At 33.3% G+C, this 25,580-nt stretch overlaps 1 protein-coding gene across 5 annotated transcripts in view; it reads left to right on the forward strand.

The window, feature by feature from the left end:
- Positions 1–25,580, forward strand: part of Usp7 (Ubiquitin-specific protease 7) — a 780,393-nt gene that overhangs the window by 333,912 nt on the left and 420,901 nt on the right. The gene's annotated exons all lie outside the window — the stretch shown is intronic.

A 25,580-nucleotide genomic window follows, 5' to 3' on the forward strand; every position in this document is an offset into this window, starting at 1 on the left:
TCTCCTACCTTCCCCTTGCATTCCCCTAGCTTTTTTCAAAACAAAGTTATTTTCTTTAGTTTTACCCGTGAAATTTACCCGAACAGATTTAGTCGATTATTTGTTTTTGCACCCCGTGCTCCACAGCCTATACCCCCCCTAGTATACGCATTCGTAAGTAACATAAATTACTAAAAAAATAAGAAATATAAAACAATAAGAAACACACAAATAACTAATATAACTTGATTCGTAAGTTAGAAAATGATTTTAATGCTTGCTTATAAACTATAAATCTAATGTATTTTTACGAGACATACAAGCGATATTGATACACTGACCATCCTATTTAATGGCACGTATAATAGATGGTAGCTTTTTAATGTAAAGACTTTTTAAACCACGCATGTCCTTTTTCGATGGAAAATATACTTAAAATTGAAAATTAAAATTCATTTTAGTTTTTTTTTTCAAAAAATTTTCAAAAAATAACTAAGAATAAGCAAAATTTCCTTCCCAAGTGTGGATTAAACAAACACCCTTTTGTTTACTAGATAGTTGCTCTACCACCTAAGCTTCAAAAGAGACGTGCATTTACTTGCATTTCTAACTTACCTACTAAATCGAGCTTACAGTAAAAGTAGCGTAAAGAAAATAAAGAATGAGAATTTATCGAAGAAATCTTCGAAGTGAGTGAATTCATAGATTCTCGGAATCTCAATTAGTAGAGCAACTATCTGGTAAATAGAAGAGTGTGTGCTCGATCTGCACTTTGGGAGGATATTTTGCTCATTCTTAATTATTTCTTGAAACTTTCTTGGAGTACAAAATTAAAGTGAATCTTAATTTTCAGTTTTTAGTATATTTATCATCGAAAAATGACATGCCTGATTTGAAGAGTACCTTCATTAAAGTGCTACTATATGTTATACGTTATATTTATTAAGACGATAAGTGTATTAATATCCATTATATATCTCGTCAAGTCACATTAGACCTCTAGTTTTTTAGCAAGCAATAAATTTATTTTCTAATTTACATATTAAAACATAATACGAGAAAACTAATTGTTTAAATCAATTACTCTTACGTATTAGCGATAACTCAACTAATATTTTTATTTATTTTCATTTAAAACTTTGTCAGACTCTCAAATTATGTGATTTCAATAAAAATTTTCGAAGTACCTAATACAAGTTGTAGGAGGCTGAGAAGTACAGGAATTTCTTATTTCATACGGATTTGTCATGACAAAAAGTGCAGCGGACGGTAAAGGCAGTGCAGAAGGGGCTTTTAAAATTGGTGGGAGGATAAGCGGACTCAAGAGCAAATGAAGTATATACAAATTGAGAAATACGAACGAATTTTTCCTAATTTTTTGAAAGGGGGAAAAAAAAACTTGGTGGGGGTGACAGCTTCGCCAAAAAACTGTATAATATACGAATATGTTATTATTTACGTATTTATTTAGGTAGAGCTTATTATAGTTTCCTCTTTACAGCCCCTTCACAGCCCTAGCAGCCTCTCTAAGACCCCCACAGCCCCCCGCAATGAAAAAAAAATTTGCTTGTTTTCTGTCTTATTCCAGTAGGTTTACTTTTTTCTTGAGACCCTCTACAGTCTCTTTACAGCCCCCCATGGCCGCCTAACTCTATTTTTATTCACCTCTCTTTACAGTAATCTACCATCACTTCACCATAATCTTTATAGTTATAAATAGTGTAAAATGAATTCTTTGTAAATCAATATATATTTAGCTTACTAACTATGTAAATTGTTTTAAAAATTAGTTCTTGCGCTATTTTAAATTGTGAAAATTTTGATGACTTTTTAAAAATTATTATTATATATATATATATATATATATATATATATATATATATATTTATTTATATATATACACATATACATGTATATATAAAAACGTATTAAAACGAGTCTTGTATGATTAACGTTATTACTTCATGTAAAGTAAAATTTTATACATTCTAATGAAATAATAATAAACGTGATCAAATAATTATTATTGTTTTTTCATCATGAATTCGTTTTACTATTTTATATTAAAAATTAATTAATGATAAATATTGTCCATTAATGTTTTGATTAAACATGACTGCGAACAAAACATTGTCTGTTTCATAATTATTATTATTTTAATTTGTATTTATACACTATTTTAACTTTTCTATCGTGATAACGTTACATAAAATTGTCCGTAGGTAAATAATTTTCGAATACTATTTAAAAATTTAATTAGAAAATTTATACAGACGTTACTGTCAGATTTATGAACACTTCGGTAAGTTGCATAATTTACGCTATAGTAAGTGGGTATATTACTGTTCAGTTGATTCAAAATCTTTTTGTTTAAGAATATAAGTGTATTTAATATTAAAAGTCAGTCTAACTTTATTAATCGAGTACTTACTACGCTAATCAAATATTTTCAACATATACTATCAGTTTTCGAATATTAAGGAATTTCTAATAATTAACTTATTTTTTCTCTAATCCTTAACACTAATTTTAAAAAATATACATTAATTGAATAAATTCTTAAAGTGTATTTTGAAATATAAAAAAGTTTGTATAAGAAGGATGATTTAATAGTCTCGACTATTACAATATTTCTAATACAATTTTTTATTATAGAAAGAATTCCACTAAAATATCCTCCCAAAACAATTAATTTGTTTTCAAAATATATATTTGTATTACGTTAATCATGCAAAGTCCTTCCTACCATTTGTAAGGTTTTTTTAAAATCACAGAGGCTTTATCCAAATCATCAATGTAACTTTTCGTAATTTTTTTTTTGGATTCTATCTCTAAAAGTGGACTCTCTATAAAGTCTAATGGTAAACCAAAATTTTTGTGATTCGTTCTTCCTTTTGGAAGCAACACTAATGCAGTGCCAGTCTAAGCTATTGATAAAATTTGATTACTTTGAGAAATAAAGTAAAAAAACCAATGTTTTGGGTAAAAAATACGTCATATGAAGGAATATATTAATGACAAATTATTTAAATGTCATTTATGTCCAAAAATATTGAAGAGACAAACACATTTATGGCATCACATATTATACACACAATTCAAAAAATATAAAATATGTTTAGATTGTGGAAAAAAATGTTTATGTTATGATTCATTAAAAATGTATGAAGTTAATGTACGTAGAAAAGTAAGTATGAAAAAATACTATTATTCTATAAATGTTTTTAAAGAATGCTTTTTCTTAAAATTCATTAATCAAGTGAATATTATTTGTTTAAATTTAAAAACGCAATTTAGAATAAAATTTAATTTTAATGCAAACAGTAGATAATTATTGAAACATTAAAAATTATCTTTAGAAGAATTAAGTAAATATTGAGTGATGAAATTTGATGTAACGATATAAAATAAAATGATGAGAAGTACTGTTTCAATAAAATTTTTGTTACGTGTAACTTATAATCATCTTAATAAGAATAATGTAAGAAGAGTAAGTAACATAATTAAAAACCAAAAAGACAACTGTCTGAGAAATTTTTTAACTTAAAGTTACAATTTTTTTTTTGTAGTTGGCGCGAAAAGTTCGTAGATAGGCAAAGCCCCACTGGTGTACATACATATATGTGTATGGATGCTTCACCCTACTTAACGCTTTGCTTGGCAATCCCTATAATTTTTTGTTATGACATCGTTTTTCAAAAAAAAAAAAAACCCAAGAAAATTTATGCGGTTGTCATTGGGGGGTATGTGTGATAGCCATTGGGTTTGTGTGGTATGCCCCACACAAACGAGTGTGTACATATATATACGCGCATATACGTAAATGAGTGCGTGTGTGTGTGTCAATCTTATGCAGTCATAATATATAGTCCAAAATAGTTGAGATAAAGATAGCAGAACTTATTTTTACACTCTTTTCTGCAGACGTGTGATTGCGTTCTTACGCTGTTTACATGCGTAACCTACCGACACTTAGTGCGTCACTAGACTATATCACGACCTAAAGGTCACTCAACTGCTGCTGGCATTTGGGGAATACGCCAAGACCACGTGTGAGAAAGTCAGGTAGGCCGAAGGCTTAACACACTCTGGCTAAGCAACAATTATGTAGTAGTGTTTCTACTAGCCAACAGGGATTCTTGTGTAAAAAGTAGTATATATCTTCCTATATTATATAGTCGTAAGAGTTAGAGCGAGGTTTTGCTCCCCCCTGCTCCCCGCTACCCCCCATCTCCCCCCCAGCTCCCCCCAAATAAGGTAGTTATTCTTTCATTTTCTTGCATTTTTCGAGTAATCCTACTTTTTTGATAGCTCCCCCCCGCTCCCCCTCAGCTCCCCCCATTTTTCCCATATATAATGTAAATATATTAGTAAAGCCTTGTATATTAACCGTTACAAGTGGTCTAATTTTCAAATATAATTTTATTGGACCATAACAACAAATTTTGTTACAATTATCTTACTTACGATGTTTTTTTTGATTACATACTCTAAAATGTCTTTTTAGGTGCTCTGCTTTTAAGGGTAAACGCACCATTTACCGTACACCCGTAAATTCACTTTATTTTGTTACCATGATTGTAAGACAGTTTGATACTAAATATTGACTCAGTAAATTTTAAATTGTTGTTTAGGATCTCAAGAGAGCACCGAAATTCTTTTAAGGTGTTAGAGCTTGTTAAAATGATTTTATAAAAAAAAAAAAAAAAATTAAGTTAACCCTACATAACCTTTTTCACAATTTTGACAAATATTTTTTTAAACATTTTTTTCATGACTTTTCAAATGTCTCTGTAAGTGATGATTTCTTTTTAAACTTTTTTCGCATTTAATACTCTTAAAAATTTTTTCAATGTTTTGGCATTCCTTTGTGTGACGCAAATAGTTTTTCATGTTTAAAATTATAATGCTACACAAATCACATACAAAAAATTTTTTTTTGTGAATTTTTTCGTGCAATGATAGACACTCTTGATTTAAAAATTTTGAGTCACATTTATCACACTGATAAAATTTTGCATCCATGATGGTGTATCTGAAAACATGTAACAAAAAACGGATTGGTTATGATTACATAAATCTGGGTACTAGACGGTACTGAAATTTGCTTTTTTGGTGGAAGATGAAATTTGCAAGAGAGTATAAAAATAGTAATGAACTATAGAATAGTTTTTTTGTTACTCTAAAATTTCATTCCAAACAATATTTTTAATTTCAAATTTGTTTTCTGATTCAATTGGAATGAAAATTTTTTTTTGTTTTCAACATCTAGACAGTGCAACATATAATTGCCCATTAGAAAATAATGGTTTTCTAAAATACAACCCTAAGGCATCAAAACTTTGACCTTAAGATTTATTGATAGCCATAGGGAGAGTTAAGATAAATGGAAATCGTTTTCTGTACAATATAAATGGTAGTGACGAAGAATCGTTTGTATTGAGTGTTATACTTAGACTCAAGACTTTATTTCCTTTTTTTTTACCTGAGATTATTCCAGCTTCGATGTTGTATGTAAATAATTTTGTAATTTATAATCTTGTACCACTGCAAAGTCCTTCAGATATGTTTAAGTTTCGTATTAACATAACAATAGCGTTGATTTTCAAATCTAATTCGTGTGAAAAAAGACTTTCTTTACTACTATTTAAATATTCTGTAGAGAAATTAGTATAAATACTATCGTCTAATTTATCTACTCCTTTGTGATTTGCTTTATCAATACTATAATACGTTACTAATATTCCTACCATATTATTTTAAATTTCTTTGTTAAAAAAGTAAGTGTATTTATTGTGAGATGTTAATATAGCTTTACTTATAAAAAAATCGTCATCATTATTAAAAATTTAAGAACATATATCATTTGTTTTCAATGTCTGAGGAATTATGAAAGTTTTAATTTTGCCTTCTCCTATATCCAGTAGCAATGAAGACAATTTTTAATCAATTGAACGTATATTATTTTTTAAATACAAAATATTAAATAAAGGCCAAAAATTGGAAAATTTTATGGTTTTTTGAACAATAGTAATTTTGCTTCCGTTTTTCACTACTGGGAGAATTTGACGAAAGTCTCCACCTAATATTATTATTTTATTTCTAAAAGGTTTGTTACCACTAGATAAATCTTTTTAAGTCCTATCAGCGATTTCTAACGCTTTTTTCGGTACCATAGAAGCTTTATCCCAACTAATTACTTTTACATTACGTAATTTTTGTTTATCTGACTCAAACTGGAAGAATGCACTTTTTATAGTGCTTAATTCTAAAGGAAGTCTGAAAGTTCTTTAAGTGGTCATTACCTTTGGAAGCAGAATAGAAGAAATACTTGTCCAAGCCATTGTAAGAATTTTTTTTCAATTGATATGAAATAATAAATTAATCTTTTGTATAGAAAAGTTTCTCTAGATCCACCAGGACCATCGATAAAAAAAATTTTTTTTTCAAATTTTATTATTTCTTGAAAAATTCGACTTTGATCATGACTGAGTTTTAAAAATATTTTATGGAATTTATGTCAACATAATATTCTTTCATCATTGTCAGTATCAATATTTTTTTTCATCGTTTCTGTTGGTTCTGGTAAACTGAAATCTTTACAAGACATATTTTTAGAATTAAAAATTTCGTTTAAATGTAAAAGAGCTTTATTTTGATCATCTTTACAATTTTCAATAAAAAATGTTTTGTATTTGTTCCAAGTTATATTACCAAAAAAATTTTCAGACAAAATAAACCATGCGAAAAATTTTCGTAGTTGAAAAGGCAGCATAACGTTACATGCTTCTTCAAAAATTATATTGTTTCGAAAATCGTGTTCTACTAATTCCATAGAAATAGCTGTTATTAGTGAGGGAAAATAAAAAGTGATAGTTAAAAATTCATGTAATTATTTATAATCAATATACATTTATTACATATATAAATTTTAAGTAAGAATTACTATAATTTGGGTATTTTTCCATACTTCGTAAATCTAATTTGCAATTATGGGGGTTGGTGTGCAGAGCGCGCAGGGGGCATATATAGTTATAAGAGCTTAGAAATATTTATTGACAGCTCATTTAAAAAAGGGAGCCACTAGAAGAAATAATAAAGCTCACCAACAGAAATTTAAGGGCACATCACTCTGTCTATATAAACTTTACCACTTTTATTTGAAATTAGCAGCTTGTTCTTTATATTTCTTTAAAAACAGACCAGTAATCATACCTTAGCGTAGAAAATTTATTTCCGAGTATTTTCGAAAAATGCCATAGTCTTCTGAATTCTGTAAAATATACTTCAACACATTATTTTTATACTAACAATTAATTTTATTATTTTTTAAGGCCTTAAAAAATAATAATACAAACCTTATTTTGAAAAAATTACACTTATAACACAATAAAAGGGGGGGTTGGCGCGCGGAGCGCGCAGGGGGGCGGAGCCCCACTAGTATATATATATATATATATATATATATATATATATATATATATATATATATATATATATATATATATATATATATATATATATATATATATATATATATGTATTCCCCCAAACTTCAGAGATCAATAGTACTCTATAAGTGTACAATACTATCATTTTCATAGATTTTTGGACTTACACCTTTGCTGTTAGTGACGGTCACACTTTTCGAATTTTTTTGATGATCTCCAAATTGTGAACTTTATGAAAAAAATTAGGCAGTTAAAAAAAATGAAAAAACACGTTTCTGTTAGCAATTTTTTCGTAGAACACGATAAAAATATTTTTTTTTAACTTTGAGGTTAAGTTTTTTAAACTTTAAGTTCACCCGTTTTTTTTTAGAATTTTAAAGTTAATAATTTTGTCCCGTTATAGAAGCTGCAAGGATGTAGGCACTAGAGGGCACTGAAAATAATAAGTCACTATTTTTCGTTTTATCCTCTTCTGTAGCATAAAAAAATTATGGATATACCAGATTTTATATCAATTCAAGTAGTTCCATACGTATCTTGCATGAAGAGAATGGAATTAAACACGGTAAACTTAATATGGCAGACGATATCTAAAACATATTGATTTTTTCAATTGAATAAATATTACTGTATTCTGTATAAAACTATAAGACAAAAATGTATTTTGTGATTTTTCGATAACAGTCGTCGTTTTTAAGAGAAAAATTTACGAATCATAAAAAATTTTTAACTTCTGTAAAATCGAAGAGTTTTTTTATTTTATACATATTTTTTCAAAAACGTTATTTTACCAAAAAATTTGCAAGGAACAACAAAAATTGAGCCAATATACAAGGTTTCAGTTCCATGCAGTCGTTAAGTTTGTTTATTTTAAATCTCGTGTGAGATTTAAGAGATTGAAAAAGGTAGATCTATATGGTTACCAAAATCTTGAAAAATTGCAGGAATTTATAAATTTTTTGTTTGCACTATTCATACACATTTTTGTTACATTTTCGTTATTTAATCTATTAGGAATGTCAACAAAGATAGCATATTCATTCATACAATTAGAGAGAATTTATAATATTTTAAAATCTTTACAAGTACACACATACGTGAAAACAGAGTGAGTTTTGGTTCTAATATAGCCATTGTTTAAACTAATTAAACAATGTTTATTTTGAGTATTCTAAATTCGAGAGCTTATGTTAAATCTTTTCTTGAGTTTAAAAAAAAATAATTTTAATAGATTTTTTGTCGCTATATTCTATGTTAATATTTGGCAACTACTCCGTAGAATTAAACCATTCATAAAGTTTCGAGGCTGTTACAATTATTTTTCGAGACTGTAAACTTGCGCGTACATCATTTCTTTCGATGGTTGCTTCGAAACCATCACACGGACTTTTTCCGTGTGCTGTTGAAAAAAAGTTCCATTTAGCACTTAGTTGAAAGTCCTCGTAGTGATAAGCTAAGTTAATGTAATTTTTATATTGTTGATGAGCTCCATCCGTAAAATAAAACAGTTTATTTACTATTTTATATCTGTCTCTTATAAATTTAATGGCTGCAAAATGAAATTCTCAATAAATTCAGACGAGCATGTGACGAAAGTTCCTAACGTTGCTCGTGGTTGCATTATCCATTGATGATACGTAATAGTCTCTGATTAATTAAGAAAAGTTTTATCTAAATGATTTTTTATAACTTCTATCCCTGGAAATTTATCACATTGGTAAAAATAATATTTCTGAGTAGCCTTTGGACACAATATGAGTTGAAAACAGGTTTTGTATGTCACCAAACAAAATTTAGAATTAACTGTTCTTTCCTGTAAATGACAATCTGAAAACATAAAAATTATTCATATCGTAAATGCATGCAACAGGATATTACGTTAATAAAAAAATAATGTAGTCATAAAATCCTTCTGTCATTGCAAAAATAAAATATTATAATAAATATTTCATCATATTATTATACGAAAGGTACATTTCACTATTGAATGTTCTTGTGGTTAAATAAAAAGTCATCAATAAATTATTTAAGATCAAATTATATTTTTTTCAAACTCATGAGAAATATTAAAAAGGTTACTCTTAGGTTTAAAAATGTGTATGAATTCAAATTTATTGCGAAAATTCAGATTAACTTAATTTTAATATTCTTTTGACATCTTTTTAAAAACTTGTCAACAGCCTTTCTGTACAAATTCTAACGTTTTAAGAATTTTAGAGAAATATATTACGAACCCTTAATCATGAGCTTCACATTCTGATGATATGGCCTGACGCAATATTGTGAGTTCCGCTGCTGCCGGCTTGCCCACAATATTTAGGCTTTAATGTACAAAAATTGCTAAATCCAATACTTAAGTTTGGGTATTCATTTTTAAAATATTAATTAAGTTCATTCAAATTCAATAGAAGTAGTTTTTGCATTTAAGTTCTCTTTTCATCGTTACTTTTAATAATGATAAAATCTTTCATATTTGGCATTTTGTAAGAAACATCATTTCTGAGGTAAAATTGTTCCGCCAAATTAATTGTGCTTGACTCCAAACTTCTTCCTGAAAAAAATTACGTTACGAGATCAAATATTATTGAGTCAAAGTATTAATTTGTAAAAGGACTAAAAGAATATTGTACATACTTTTCTTTTAATTTTGAGTAAGTAGAATCCGTTTATCCTTTACCATTCGCCGACCATTTAATATTGTCTTATTTGATACATCAAAATGCTGTTTAATAACAGAAAAAGTCCAATTTGTAGGAAAAGTGTTAAAATCTTCAATTTCTTATTATATATACATGACTCATCGTGAAATATCAATTTAAGATTGTTTAATAACTTGACAGCCTGTGTCACTAGCACACTAGGTAAAGCTAAATTCACGTCATCGTCTAGTGATTCTTCTAAAATATCAATTAAGTCCATACCGACATTACCAACTACATCATGACTATTTGTCACTTCTGTCGTTAAACTGTGTGCATTTAATCCCATGTTAAAAGCAAAAGAGTAAATTAATGGATTAAATATACACTGATATCATTAAAAAATTGTTTAGACTATTTAAAAATCAAAACTACAGTCTTAGTCTGCGTTATGTATATTATGATAGCTGAAGAATCGTGTAGAATATTATACCGAACTTTATGTATAAAAATGATTTTAATAACTATAATTGAATAGACCAGATTCGCAATTTAAGATGTAATGATAATAATTGTCTTGATATGTAGTAGAAATTTCCTAAAAATTTAAAATAATCTACCGTTGTATTTTTCTTAAGAAAAAATTTAATTCGCAAAATTATCTTGTCGTTCGGTAGCACTGTGAACTTATGTTTGTTCTAACCTTCTACATTTACTTGCAATTTTAATTCTACATTTCGGTCATAAATAATGAAACACAGTTATACTTGGAAAAAATTTTATAATTCTTAATGATGCTTTCCGCAACCAATCTCGTTTACAATGGTTGTCTAAGTTAAACAGATTCGCACATCTATTATATGGTATCAATTTAACAACAGACTTTTTTAATAAATTATAAATCTAAAACAGCAGTATAAATAAGCAACAGTTTCTGAAACGTTATGTATTAACAGTTTAGTAAGAAGTCATTGTCAAACGTGAGTTACATACTTTGGAGTAATAATAACAACAGAAGACGTAAGATATGTACAAAAATTTAACAGAAGTATTTTTTTTGTCAATGCATCATGTCAGTTATGTACGCATGTTCCAGGGTTTGTACGAGGGCCACTCTGATCCATTGAAGGGATGTCAGAGTGGCCAGATCGGCCCCCGTGCGAGCTCCGGCATATGTGCACATAGTAGACGTCATTTACCAATTAAAAAAAAAATATACCACTTTTATAAGTACATCACTATTTCTTCTGCGTCTTAACAGTAGTATCACATTAAACTAATTTATTAATTATAACTTAACAGTGTGTGATGCATTTTGGGCCAAGACTTTTGATTACACTTTAAATGTAAAAATTCAATGTTATTGTATAACTGTTTATTAAAAATAACGCGTTTTTTCTTTACAAACCTGATACATTAATTAACGAAGATGTAAAAAAAAATGTATGAATAATGCAAATAAAAAATTTGTTCTACCTTGGGCGTTTTTAAGGAGCTGCCGCGCCCTCGGTAGGAAAAAAAGTGTTCGCTCCAAATGTGCATCCAGCCAGGGTGGTCCCAACAGTTCCTCAGGCGTTGCTTCGCAAGCGTCCTTGGGCCCAGGAGCCACAAGATATTTTATACAACATCTGCATGAAAATCAACGATCTACTACATACGACAGTAGACAGAATAAAAACATTTAATCCAGTTGTGGGTGAAATTGTAAATGTATTTATTTGTTACAAAATGGGTACAGTAAAGTCCAAAAGAGGCAATGGAAGAAGTTATGATTGCTTAAACGGGCATGGATCAATCTCTGGATTTCTGAGTAGAAAAATTCTAGATTACAGCACTAGAAACAGGAAATGTCGAAAATGTGACGAAGGGCATGATCAATCAGATTATGACTGTCGATTAAATCACCATGGTTCAGCTGGTTGAATGGAATCAGAAGTTATTGCTCAGTTGGTAAATCACAGCCCTATTTTGCAACTCAATAACTTGAAAGTTGTTGCAGTAGTCGGAGATTGAGATAGTTATGCTCCCAAAAATAGCAGGGATTAAAGATCAGATGTACTTCAGACGTTGAGTGACTGAAACCATTAAAAAAATTATTTTTCCTAAAGTCTTAAAAAGTTGCGAAGAACTTTTAATGAGCTCTTGAGAAAACTGGTGATTCCTTACATTCTCAAGTGTTTTCCGTATGCGATAGCGAAAAATAAAGATTCACCCAAGAAATGAGCTCTTGATTTAACATAATTTCACATCATTTCTTTGGTAATCACGAAAAATGCAGGAATTTTAAAATAGATCAGAAACACACAATTACTTTACATAAAAATTTGTATCTCCAGCTAAAGCCAATTTTCAAAAATTACTTGAATAATGCAATCAAGTTTTCAGTAGTAGCTTCTACACTTTTAAATGAGTCATTTAACGGACTCGTTGCTTGAAAAGTTCCGAAAAGTTAATGCCTCAGTACTAATCAATCAGCAAATTATCGTGTAGCCAGTGCAGTTCTAACTAAAAATGATGAAAGTAGTAGTTAGATAAGTATCAATAAAGAACTTATTATTTCTCCAGGAAAACATACAAAAATTTTTGTAATTAGAAGCGATTATTGACGATTAAAACAACTCTCACAAAGCTCAGACGTTGGTAAAAAAAGCTCGGCGAAATACTCTTAAACGTAATCGTGAAAATTAAAAAAAATTAGTTCGTATCAAAGTATAATTGGGATTGATCCACAAGTGAATTCATGTGACAAAAATTCTTTCAACTTTCTTGTCCTAAAAAAACAGTTAAGGATTGACTGTAGTTTGTACAGTAAAGAGTTTTATATTGTCTATTTTGACATAGAAACGTCAGGTTTATCGGGAGACTCTGATTTTCTAAAAATATCTGCTACATTAAGTGTATAATTATTATTTACAATATACATAACACTAACACAGAAAATTCATCAATTAAAGTAACAGGATTCAATAATATCGACAATTAACTAGTTGAAACTATGCCTAACTAAGGATCTCACTTCCTTTTCTGAATTTTTAAATAAATTATGAAAGACTGCTTAACTTGTTGCCTATAATTGCATATTTGATTTGTCGATGTTGTTAAAAGCTATTAATAAATGCAAAATGGAACATGAATTCAATAAAGTGGTATACGGTCTTTGCAATCCCTACAGAATTTCGAAAAAAAATTTCAGAGACAGGAAGAGTGATGGTACGTTTAAGTGATCTAATTTAGTAAGTGAACTGTGTAATATAGATACAAATTTTCATGAAGCTTTTTACGTTTCTCGAGAGAATGCATTGTAAATTCAAACCTCTACACTACTTCAAAGAAAATTAGAAATCTTTTGGTGATTAGTTTAAATTGTTGAACCTAACTAGAAAAATCAAGAGTAGAGTCCCCAAATTTTTCCTCTGGTAAACATTTTATCAAGTCGTATGTTAAAAAAATTTTTTCTTTAGAGTTTTCTTACTATGATTTAAAAAAAAAATTTTTACAATGGTCGAAAAAAGAAAATATATAGATTTTTGTCAGGAAAATGTAATAGAGCATATTCATTCACCATACAAAAAAAATACTTGATGTACTTATTGAACATTTTCAAAATATTACAGTTGAATAGAGTAAAATGATTCTCTACACGTACTTTACGTACCTAAAACCTTTTAGTATTTTATACAGCCTGCGTATGCGCATATATGTACACGCAACGCATTCTCACTGCGCTTGAGAGATGAAACCTAGCTATATTTACTGAATGTGAATGCAGAACATAACTTTGTGTTATTAAGAGGTCTTACATAAAAACCATTCGGTAGATATTTAATTATAGTATTCGTTATAACTTTCTCTACATACATGCCAAGTCTTTGTAATAAACTACGTTCATACTCTAAGTTTTTGTAGCTGAGTTTAATTTATTATATTTAATGGCTCAGAAACAAACTACGACATACTCCCATGTATTGGGATTGTTCTGCTACTACTAAGCAACAGTTTTCAATTATTGGGGCCAATAGAAAAGAGTAGACTCCTTAGACGTCCACCAGCCAGAATATCTGTAAAAGAAGGCAAAGCTGGAGTACTCTTTTTATCAGCATTTTCCGACGACTATGTAAGTCTATATGCTGCCTGAGGTACGAAGCGGCAGGCTGTACAAAACTGGCATTAACATACTTAAGTTGTACGTTCTTCATCCAATTTTACAGAAATACTTATAGAGATTTTGGTGATAGCACCACAGAACGCGTTACCAGCATCAAAAATTTCCTATATCCTTTTAGTTACTTTTTTCATTCTTGAAGGCAGCTAAGAGGCTTGGCAGCATCCTCTTAGGTAAGTTCCTTCACCCAGGCAGCCATCAGTGACTTGCAATAGAAAATTCTGTCACCCTCACTACTCTCTCTCTCTCTCTCTCTCTCTCTTTCACTCTCTCATTGCTTAAGCCAGCCAGCATACCACGAGTTACAACGTAGCAGCAGATGACTCAGATAGGCAAACTTAGTAGAAGGATCTACGGCAGCTAAGCATCACGGTGTAAGATATACAGGTGGTCCATATAACGTACAGTTAATTTCTGTGAATATTTTGTGTCATTTTTGCTTTCTTGCACTAGGTGTCGCAATAGGAAAGTAGGACCGAGCAGACGAGCACCAAGAGCCAGCAAACACTGAAAGGAGGAAATAAAAATAATGGCTGTGTTTGAGGCGTGTGCGATAGCACACACTAGGCTTGGATAGGGTGATTGGGAAGACACAATAAAACACAATAAAATTAAACAGCATAAAAATAACAACTTTTAATGTCACTTAAAGGCCAAGAAATCACAGTTAATATTCACCAAAATTGTAAAGGTAAAAATTATACTGGAGAAAATAAATACTGTCTATAGTCTTAAAGCAACGAACTATTGAAATATATAAAGGCGAAGAATGTAGAAAGAAGAGTCAAGTTGAATAACACAATATGTAAACACGCACTGGCCTTGAGCTTGCAAGAGAGTTTGAAAGTTACACGAAATAAATGTGAAAATAAAAGCACTGATATAGTATAACTGATTGAAATATTGATTAACTAAAAACCACTGTCTGTAGAAATGCACAATTACTGTCTGTGGAAATACACAAGAGTTTCACTGAGTCTTGCTGTTGATAATCACTGGTAGTTCGATGAGATTAACTATTTGAGCTGGTCTGCAGATTATGCAGTGAGCAACTTAAACAAAGCACTAAGTACACTGCACTGTACAACTGAGTTTTGTCCACTGTACTGCGAGAGTTAATCAGAAGATTTACACTAGCATTTAAGGTGATGTATGCACCTTTGAATGCTAGAGTTTGGCAACGTAAATTAAGAGAGTCTATCTTCGACGAGAGCTGAGTATAATCTGGCGCTTACAGTATACAAAGCTTGCCGCGTGAATACGCACACACACACCTGCAGCGCGCCAAGTCGACCAAGCGCACACGCACAGAGCGTTGAGCTGACAGAGACTACAAATGTACACAATGTACACAAAAGCCGGGCCTACAGTCGGTCGCTCTCATTTCCAATAGGCTGTAATTGTAAAATTATAATAAAATTTGCATTAAGGTGGCTTGGGCGATTTTTATGTGCTTGATCAAAACCTCTGAAATTCTAGAATCATTCAAATGAAGTATGCCAAATTCATTTGCAATGAGAAAATACTGGATTCAACGACTTCATTTTTTCGCAAATCGCTATTAAAAATTCACCAATTTAACACCTATTATTATGGACAGTGGTTACAAAACCGACTATATCTTCGGAAATCTTTGATGAACCTCAAAATTTTAAAACAGGAAGATTAGAGGCAATTCCTTGAAGGAAGATTAGAGGCAAGGGAAGTATTTTAAACGAAGCACAATAATGCTACGATCATTAAGATACTTACGTGCAGATAGAAAGAGGTTTGGATTTAAATTTAGATTTCTTGATTCGATAGCTGAAGGTTCAGATCCCATAATAGCTGTAGCATATCAATTTATACACAAATCAAGTAACAATTAGAAAATTTATGTTATAGAACAAATAAAATTGTAACATAAGATCAAATAAAATTTTCAAATAACATTCGAGTAGTACAAATAATATTAATTTAAACACACATTATTATTCAAAATATAGTTACAATAAGGTATAAAAATAAATTAGTAAAATAATTAAAGTATTGCACTTTAACCGCAAAAAGTAGTACAGCCTAATCTCCTATTTTTGGGCACTCAAACAGCTTAAAGACAATTTCCGAAGGATGGTTTTTAAAATAAGCTCAAATAGTGGTCGGAATTTTATTCCAGAGCTTCACTGCTCCTATTCTAAACATACTGTTATATAAATTCAGTCTTGTTAATTTAAGATCTAAGTCAAGAGTACAACGTCTTGCCGCTTGATCACTCGTTTCAATAAATAACAGAAATCTACTTAAGTATGTAGGCATATTTGATTTAAGAATATATGCCAGGAAACGCAGTGTAAGATACTTAACACGTAGCTTAAATGGTATGAGTTTGTATCTGCGAAATGAAGGTGATGTGTGTTCAAACTTCTTCAGACCAACAGCAAATCTTAATGCAGCATTCGTGCATCCACCTAGTCTAATAGAAAGCTCATCAGAAAGCTCCAGGTAAAGAGATGTACAGTATTCCAGATATGGGAATGTAAGAGCTTTTACTAACATTAGTTTGGTATTTTTTAGTAGAAAGTACTTATTTTTTCGCAGGCGAGGTAGACTCTTAAAACATTTTTTTGCTACTTAAGTAGTCAGATATCTGAACGTTAAATTTGAATCGAGTTTTATACCAAGCAGCTTAAGGGACTCAGGACTCAGAAAGAGAGAGAGAGAGAGAGAGAGAGAGAGAGAGAGAGAGAGAGAGAGATTTGATTTTTCACATAATTTATTAATACCAAGGGTGGTAGGCATCTGTATGGCCGAAGCATTGAATTATATAATGTAAAATATAAAATTAAAAACTATAAGTATACATGGACAATAATCGCAATTCTCAGAGTTACTAGTAATCGCATTACTTTATAAACTTCATTGTGAACGTTTGTAAATTAAGAATCAGAAGTATACATATGGTAAAAGTTTGCTTATCTTGTTCTAAAGAAGCAAATAATTTAATATAATAGTTTCTAATGAATACACGTACAAGGAGTCACTCTCTCTCTCTCTCCCTCTCATTCTCTCTTGGACGGGGTTGTCGGCATCCGAGGCTACTCCCTGTTTTGGGTTGACAGAGCAGGGAAGGAAGGGGATGGTGTTGGCGCCTACATTCGTGATTCCTTCAAGATAACAATTCTTGCCAGCTCGGACCCTGAATTTGACAACACACCAGAATTCCTTATCCTCGAAATAGCAATTGCATTGCCAAAAACACTTGTGGCCATTATCTATCGACGCCCCGCAGCATCTCTCCCACACCACTTTTTCGACATACTCTCAGACCATCTACCGGCTTACTCTAACATTATCATCACTGGCGATCTCAACATCAACATGCTCACTTCATCCATCTTATCTCAGTTCCTCTCCACCAAGATCTCAGAATACTCCCTCCACTTGGTTCCTTCCAATCCGACACACCATGCCTTCTATCGCAATAACCCCTTGCACACCTGGATAGATATCTTTATAATAAAAGACCAACCGCACTAATTCGCTATCAACATTCCACCGCACCCTTCATAGCTGGTCATGACAGGATCGAAATCACCCTTCGTTTTCTCCATATTCCAACTATAACTAAAACTATTACGGTCCGCAACCTCAAACACATAAACGCTGAAGCACTCTCATCCCTTATCACACCGTCCCTCTCATCGCTAATAAATTCATTCACCCAACCAAACCCGCAATCTCTCGACATTCTGACAACTCATTTCTCAACCACCATACTTAAAGCCTTTGATAGACTGGCTCCAAACAGACGGATCACCTTGTCATCACGAAGAAAGCCGTGGGTCACTCATCAGATCAGGGACATGATGTTGGCGAGAGACAGGGCGTATCGCGATGCCAGACGGTCAGGCCTACCAACAGATATTGAGCGCTATCGCCGCCTCCGCAGCAGGGTCTCGAATAGTCTCTCCATTGCTAAAAACTTCGCTCACCTATAAATTCATCCCTAAATTCAAAAGATAAATGGACCGCCATTCGCAAACTCAACCTCACCAATCAAAACCTTCCATCACCTACACAGCTCTTTTCCCCAGACACTCTTATCTCAACGTTTTTTTTTTTTTTTAGAGTGCTCTACGTCCGGCTCCTTTAATAAGGGCACTACTATGGGCACTTAGCACTTTGGAGAAGGAAGGGAAGAGGGATGGGAGGCCTCCCATTGCTGGAAGGGGGGTAGGGGGAAATTAGGCAATTTTTGCTGCGAGGAGGTCGCCTAAACCCTCCTCGAGGAGCATTGCGTGGTGAAAAAGCACATGTGAAAAATCACAGAGGTACTTGCCCGTAAAGTCGCACTGGCCGGGAATCGAACCACGGTCTCCCCGCGTGCCAATCCACGACCTAGCTGACTGAGCCACCGCGCGCTCTCTTATCTCTACATATTCCACCGTCTCCGTATCTACTTCACCACTCACCTCACTCAACCTAACTACAGTGTTTAGCACCCCCCTCCTCACTCTCTGGCACCAGTCTTTCATTTTGAACCCACAACATCAGACGAAATACTTCACACCATCACCGCATCCTCATCTAAAGCAATTGGACATGATGGTATATCGAACTCAATGCTTCGCCTTACTCTCGGTTTCATCCTACCTTTTCTTACATTTCTATTCAATAGCCTAATACAACATTCGCACTTCCCTACCCTCTGGAAGAATGCCCTGTTGCTCCCCCTGGCTAAAACACGTCATCCCTCCTCCCCATCTGACACGCGTCCCGTAGCATCTCTTTCCGAACTATCAAAAGCATTTGAACGCATTTTATTCTCACAGCTCTCTAAATTCATTTTATCCAATAATCTTCTAAATCCCCGTCAATCTGGCTTCAGGATGAGGCGCAGCACTCAGACCGCCCTTCTTGGCGTAACTGAGGACATTAGAGAGGCATTGAACCGTCAGGAGGTCACCATACTAGTTCTTCTCGACTTCTCCAAAGCCTTCGACACTGTCCCCCACCTGAAACTTCTCCACAAATTAAAAAATCTCAATCTCTCTAATAGTGCTCTAACTCTTCTCCATAGTTACCTTTCTAACCGTCAGCAAGCCATCGGGGGGGGGGGGAGGAACGGGGAAGCCATATCCAACTGGCGACCTGCTCCCGCGGGTGTTCCCCAGGGAAGTGTCCTTGGCCCTCTCCTATTCTCCTTGTACATAAACGACCTCCCCACCTCCCTCTCCCATTCTAAACACATGTTTTACGCTGACGACACCCAAATATACCTTCATTGTCCATTTGCTTCCATCAACGAGGCCATTGCCCGCCTGAATCGTGACCTTAAAGCCATTGCGGCCTGGGCTCATTCTAACGGCCTAAGACTCAATCCGCAGAAATTCAAGGCCATGATTCTCGGCAGCCTCGCCTACATCTCACGTCTAGATTTATCATCCCTCATACCCATTCATATTCATGGCATCGCGATCCCTGTTGTGGAGAAGGCTTTGAACCTGGGCGTTCTTTTCACCCCCGCACTCCACTGGTCCCCACAGATTAATAAGATTAACCAGAAAGTACATAATACACTCCGTTCCCGCCGATTCAATAGACATGCCCTAACCCGTACCTTACGCAAATCTCTGATCGAATCTCTGGTCTTTCCACATCTGGACTATGCTGCATCGGTTTTCTTTCGACTGGACGTCACGCGTAATCTAAAAATGCAGAGAGCCATTAATGCTTGTGTCTGCTTCATAGCCGGCAATATTCCGAGAGATGCTCACATTACACCATTACGGTTGGAACTGGGCTGGCTCTCTGCTCGACGTAGACGTGAGTACCACTTAGGGTGTCTTGCCTTTAACATAATTCGCCTTCAATGCCCCACATACCTCGCCGATCGTTTTCGCCTTGCATCCCACTCAGTCACTAATTCCCGCACTCTACGCCGCGGCGCGCCGCCCACAACCCCTGCTCATCGTCCCTCCCTCCCGCACTCGAGCTCGCGATGATTCCTTCTACATTCAAGCATCTAATCTCCTGAACTCACTTTCTCCAATAAACCTCGCCGATCACTCATATTCATCATTCCAAATCCTACTCCACAATACCCTCTTACAGCGCGACCAGAGCGAGTGGATCGAACGTGTTGAGCGGGAGGGAATTGTGCTTGCATAGCGCAAACAGTGCTATAACCTAGACCCCAAATAATAGCGGGCGCTCTGACGTGGTTAACCTTTCCTATCACACATAACATACAGTACCATAGCCCAACTCTGACATCTAGCTTCTATCGACTCCTCCTCGCACCAACCATCAATCACTTTCTCTCGCCTACCTCACCTCCCAGTCCTCCACCAGCTCTCTCCCCACCTGACTCCTCTGCATACAAATCCCTTCTCTTATCACCCTTAACTCCCCAACCACTAGCCATCCTCACTCACCACATCACTCCTATTAATAAGCCTACTCTAGCCTTCTCACATCCCACAACCTTCAAAACGCCTTCTTTCGCATCCCCACAGCCCCTACACCCTTTCACTAATCAACTACCAAATGAATTAACACTCTCGGCAATCACACGCATTCAATTTACCCTAATATAATGTTCTACCTTTTATTATTAGTTTTAGGTTTGCTTACAATTACGTACCTTGCTCTCAAGCCAGTTTAATCCTTCAAATGTAATCTTACACTTTGCTCTCTTACTTTAATTTAAGTGCTTCCTACAATTTTAGCTCATAGGAATTAGTTTTAAGTTGGCTTATCTTAATTTATCATACTTTTTGGCCAGATGGGGGTCTTCCCCAAGGCATAATAAACACTCTAAACACTCTCTCTCTCTCTCTCTCTCTCTCTTGAAGTAGCTATAATAACACTAAGCTGTCTGTATTTAGTTATACGCTTAGTGCTTGCAAGCACAAGTAGCTTGCTAATATTTTGAGCCTTTTATAATGCTTAGGCTATTAAGGACTCTGAGTCCTTAGCCTTAAATAAATTTAATATAATCAAATCTAATCTCTTTCTCTCTCTCTCTCTCTCTTTCTCCCTCTCATATGGTAAAGTTAGTGAAAATACATATTCATAGCACATTGCTTTAAAGTATCCAAGCCAAAATATCCCTCAGTCTGATGTGTGCAGAGATTTAATCCCAGTATTTTATTGTGATCTGGAAAAACAATGAATAACAATTTAAATATGCAAGCGACTTACTGAAATTAGATCAAGAGAGACGCTCAGAATGATGCTGATCCTCATTTACAGATGAAAAAAGGTCGTACAGATTCTGAGGCTCCTCTGTACTCAGGTTTTTTGTAGGTTGTTACAGCTCAAAAATAATTCTATCTGACACTTGAAAGCGGCCATCCTAACATTGCATAATATTGTCCTAGTGATGCATCGTACCTAAGGTTAAAAATAAATTATTGTGCAAGCTGTGAGCATTCCCTCATAGCATTCACTAGATAGTTAATATTTATATGTAGTCGTGACCATTAACGAAAGAAGCACGAGGGGCTGAAAAGTAGGTGACCTTGCCCCTTACATAAATGAAAATAATGTCTCATCGTGTATAAAACAAGTCTCAGTAACGAGTAGCACCATAAGACACCAGTTAAAGAGAGTTTTTGTCAATTAGGATATTTAAATGCATTCGTTGGAAAGTAGATTTGAGTTCCAGTCACTTGCAAGAATAACATTCGAAAAGCTGCACGCAGCATCCTTCTGTGCAGTCCTAAAAAAATCTGTGAGAATCCCACCCTTTGGCTTGCGTTACACTGAGGCCAGAGACAAATGCTGGTTCCCGCCCAAATGCACATTGACGAGAAACTATTCAGTAGAACTAACATGTTTGATCTGTGGAGTAGCAATAACACTCTACTGTAAATCTTAGTGCAATTAGTATGCCGCTTGGTTGCCCTGCACGTAGCTGAGTGTGTCCGCTCCCGCCAACAAGCTGTGATCATCACAAGCTGAAGTAAAACCTGTCAGTTTAAACAAAAACTTACATTGTAGTGAAGTTAACCAGTTTTCTGATACGTATAAGGTAGCTATCATGAAGTTTGTATGTAAAAATGTGGATGTTGTTAAGGTGTTGAAGATTTGAGTTAACATTTAAATTTGCGACCCGATTGATTCATGGACTCAAGCAGACATTTACATTGGAATTATTGCTAATAACCGAAGTCATCTGTCGTCTTGATACACAAGTGGGGCGTGTCTTCGCTTCGCTGAATGTATACAGAGCTATCTTTTTCTCAAGCATACGCATAACCAAGTGCAAAGCCTGTGCCTCTGTTTTGATTAGCAGCGCGAGTATACTCGGTGTAAGCATCTCATACATACGAATCATATTATTACATTATGAATTGAGTTAAAGATCCTTAAATTTTATACTAACAAATATCATTGCTGTTTGCAAAACAAAATCGCGCGCTACGCTGAATTTAAATGTGCTCTTCCTTGCAGCAGCTGCACCATCAGGCTGGCTACAACTTATCAGTCAGAAGCTAAACAATGTCCGAGAGAAAGGCCTGCAGGGAGAGCAGGACAATTATATTATTTGTAAAGTTGTGAGCACTAACATTTTCAGATGGAGACACGCGAGTGATCTCGAGTACACATAATGATTTCGAATAACATTGCATGTATTTAAATTGCCCAAGTTATGTACAAAATTCAGCATTCTACTTTTGTAGCTAAGTGATTTCCGTTGAATTTCTGACTGGTAAGAGAGCTGATAGAAAAAGCATCATAGCCTTAGTCATGTTGACTATTTCCGGCATATCACTCTTGTTAGTGTCCTGAGCATCAATTATCATCGCCTTTTTCTGTATGATGACACATTCTGAATCAAAACTATTTGCGTGTAGACGATGCTTGTTCTGTGATAGATTACCCTGGGATAATACACGTGATGGTTTAAATTCATTCAATAATATGTTATTATTTCAAAAACTTCGATATCGATGCTCGCAAGGAGTTAGTTGTAAAAGATAGATTATGTTTCAATTGCTTAGATGATCAGCATATGATAGACTGCAAGTCTACGTTCAGCTATCCAACATGTTGTAACATAAAGCATTACACTTTCCTACTCTGGCCAAAACTTATTCAGAGTCAATATTGCAGTGTTTTTACTGTACTGTTCAGTTTTTTATTACACTATTGTATTATTTTTATACATTGTGAAAATCTCTTGACTAAATAGTGATATTATACGCGTTATAGGCTCTTAGCAAAAAAAGGATTCATTACGGTCTTTTATAAAGTTACCGTAAAATCGAGATTTGGACGCACCAAATGAGAATTTAACTCAGTCCTTCCACTTACATTATGTAGACAACAGCTGTATACTCAAGCATTTTCAAAGATATACTGCATTCGAAAACGTGACAGGCTCTTAGTTCTTGTTTAAGGAAGACTAATCTTATGAATTCGCGAGCCTGTAGCCACTTAACAATAGTGATCGAAAAATCAGAAAAAATTTTTGCAACACTTTTAACTTGCATATAATATACAACGTTCAAGTTTAAGCATCCAAATTTGATTTCTTGCATTCATGAGAAAATTTTCCATAGAAATGTTAAGTTCTTTAGATATTGGTCCAGCAACTAAAACAGCATCCAAGGTTTAAATACACTAGTTTCTTATTTTTTAAAATCGTAAAAATTATTTTTACCTTAACGACTTTACGATTCAATGCCACAGAAAAAATAACAAATTCGTGTTTTGCTTTCCGGCATCATTAAAACTATAAATTTCTGAGTAAGACACGAGCCTGCAATGCCTTTTTTTTCGTTTAAAGCAAAAGTAATAGCTTTTTATGATTATATTTCTGTTGTACCTTTAGCAAAAAATCAATTTTAATGAATTTAAAAAGATATCTACATTGATATCTCACACAGCGTTGTAAGCGACTCGAACATTAAATAGATCGTTTTGGTAAAGTAACCAGTACCTATTTTAAAAATTCAATGTTATCTTATTTTTTAGTGTCATTAAAGAATATTAATTTTTTTTATATACTAAAGTGATTTGTATCACTACGTTGACCCAAGAGAAACCACACTAAAAAAATTTTTAAATTGATATAACTCAAGACTTTGCTGAGATGGCAGACTTCAAGAACATTGAAGCATTTTTGTATAATATTTGAAGCAATACACTAAAATTCTTAAACTAGATTATCTTCGTGAAGACTTGAAGAACTACTCTACAATGCTGCGGGCATTGCATTGCAAATTTTAATGTTCTGGACTTCCGAGAAGGGTTGAACTATAGAAGCTCAATACTTCAGTCTGCTGAACGTGTTGAACAGCAACTCTTGCAGTCATTGATTTCAAGAGTTGGAGTTCAGCATGAACGTAAGTAAGTGAGATATTTCACTTGAAACTGTCATAAACTAAATAAACAAAAAATATAAATTACGTGCTCTTACTCTTCTCGTACACCAAAAATTGAATCTCATATTTATGAATAGGTTGGCACTTACCACCATAGATACTAAACTAATAAAGTATGTTTTTGCATGTGTAAAGTAATTTTTATCCTGTAAATGTGTTTGTTCTATATCATTTTTTTATAAATCAATTATAAGGTTATGCAATGAGTATAAGAACACGTAAGATACAACAGCAATTAGCATACAAGCTAAATCTCAACTCTTCCAGTTAATGACTGTAAGAGTTTATGTTCACTGTGTCAAGCCTTGTATTCTTACAGTTCAAAGCCTTTTGGAAATCAAGAACATCAAAACTTGTAGTGTAGAACTCACAGTGTTTGTAGTGTAACATTTCAATTCTTTACGGAGGTTTTTGAGCTCACATCTTGTGGTAATATTCTGCATATGTCGCACAGTATTATTACTATAGTTATTTTAAGTCTTACGATTCAAAAGCTTGAATGAATATACTTCAAATCTTCTTTTGTAACTATTAAAAAACACAATTTTTGATAGGTTTTTAAAAGTGTATAGTTAGACTCAGCGTAAGAACTTGATTTAGTATTTAAAATACACATTTAATAAAAAGCTTAAATAACCATGATCTAAGTTGGCTTTGACCATGATAAAAAACAGATTCATATTTTAGACTGGTATCTAGTCATTTTCCCGAGTCAAATTACCCAAACATCTGAAATGCCTGATAACTATTTTGCCGAATGCCCTTTTCCCGAACGCCTTTTTCCCGAACAGCTATGTACCCGACAAAAATAATAAAATTTTTGAATAATTTTACGTAGTATAGTATATTTGAATAATAAAAATTTTTTTACAATGTGACATAGTAGTTGGCTAAAGCTTGTAGATAATCTAGTTTTCGATTGTCTGCGACGTAATCATCATAGCTTGTATCAGGATGATGCTTAGCGACGACA

Source organism: Copidosoma floridanum, unplaced genomic scaffold (assembly GCF_036245765.1).
Source record: "Copidosoma floridanum isolate Cflo_tuat_1 unplaced genomic scaffold, Cflo_Japanese_pri ptg000024l, whole genome shotgun sequence".
In the NCBI taxonomy this organism is placed as follows: Eukaryota; Metazoa; Arthropoda; class Insecta; order Hymenoptera; family Encyrtidae; genus Copidosoma; species Copidosoma floridanum.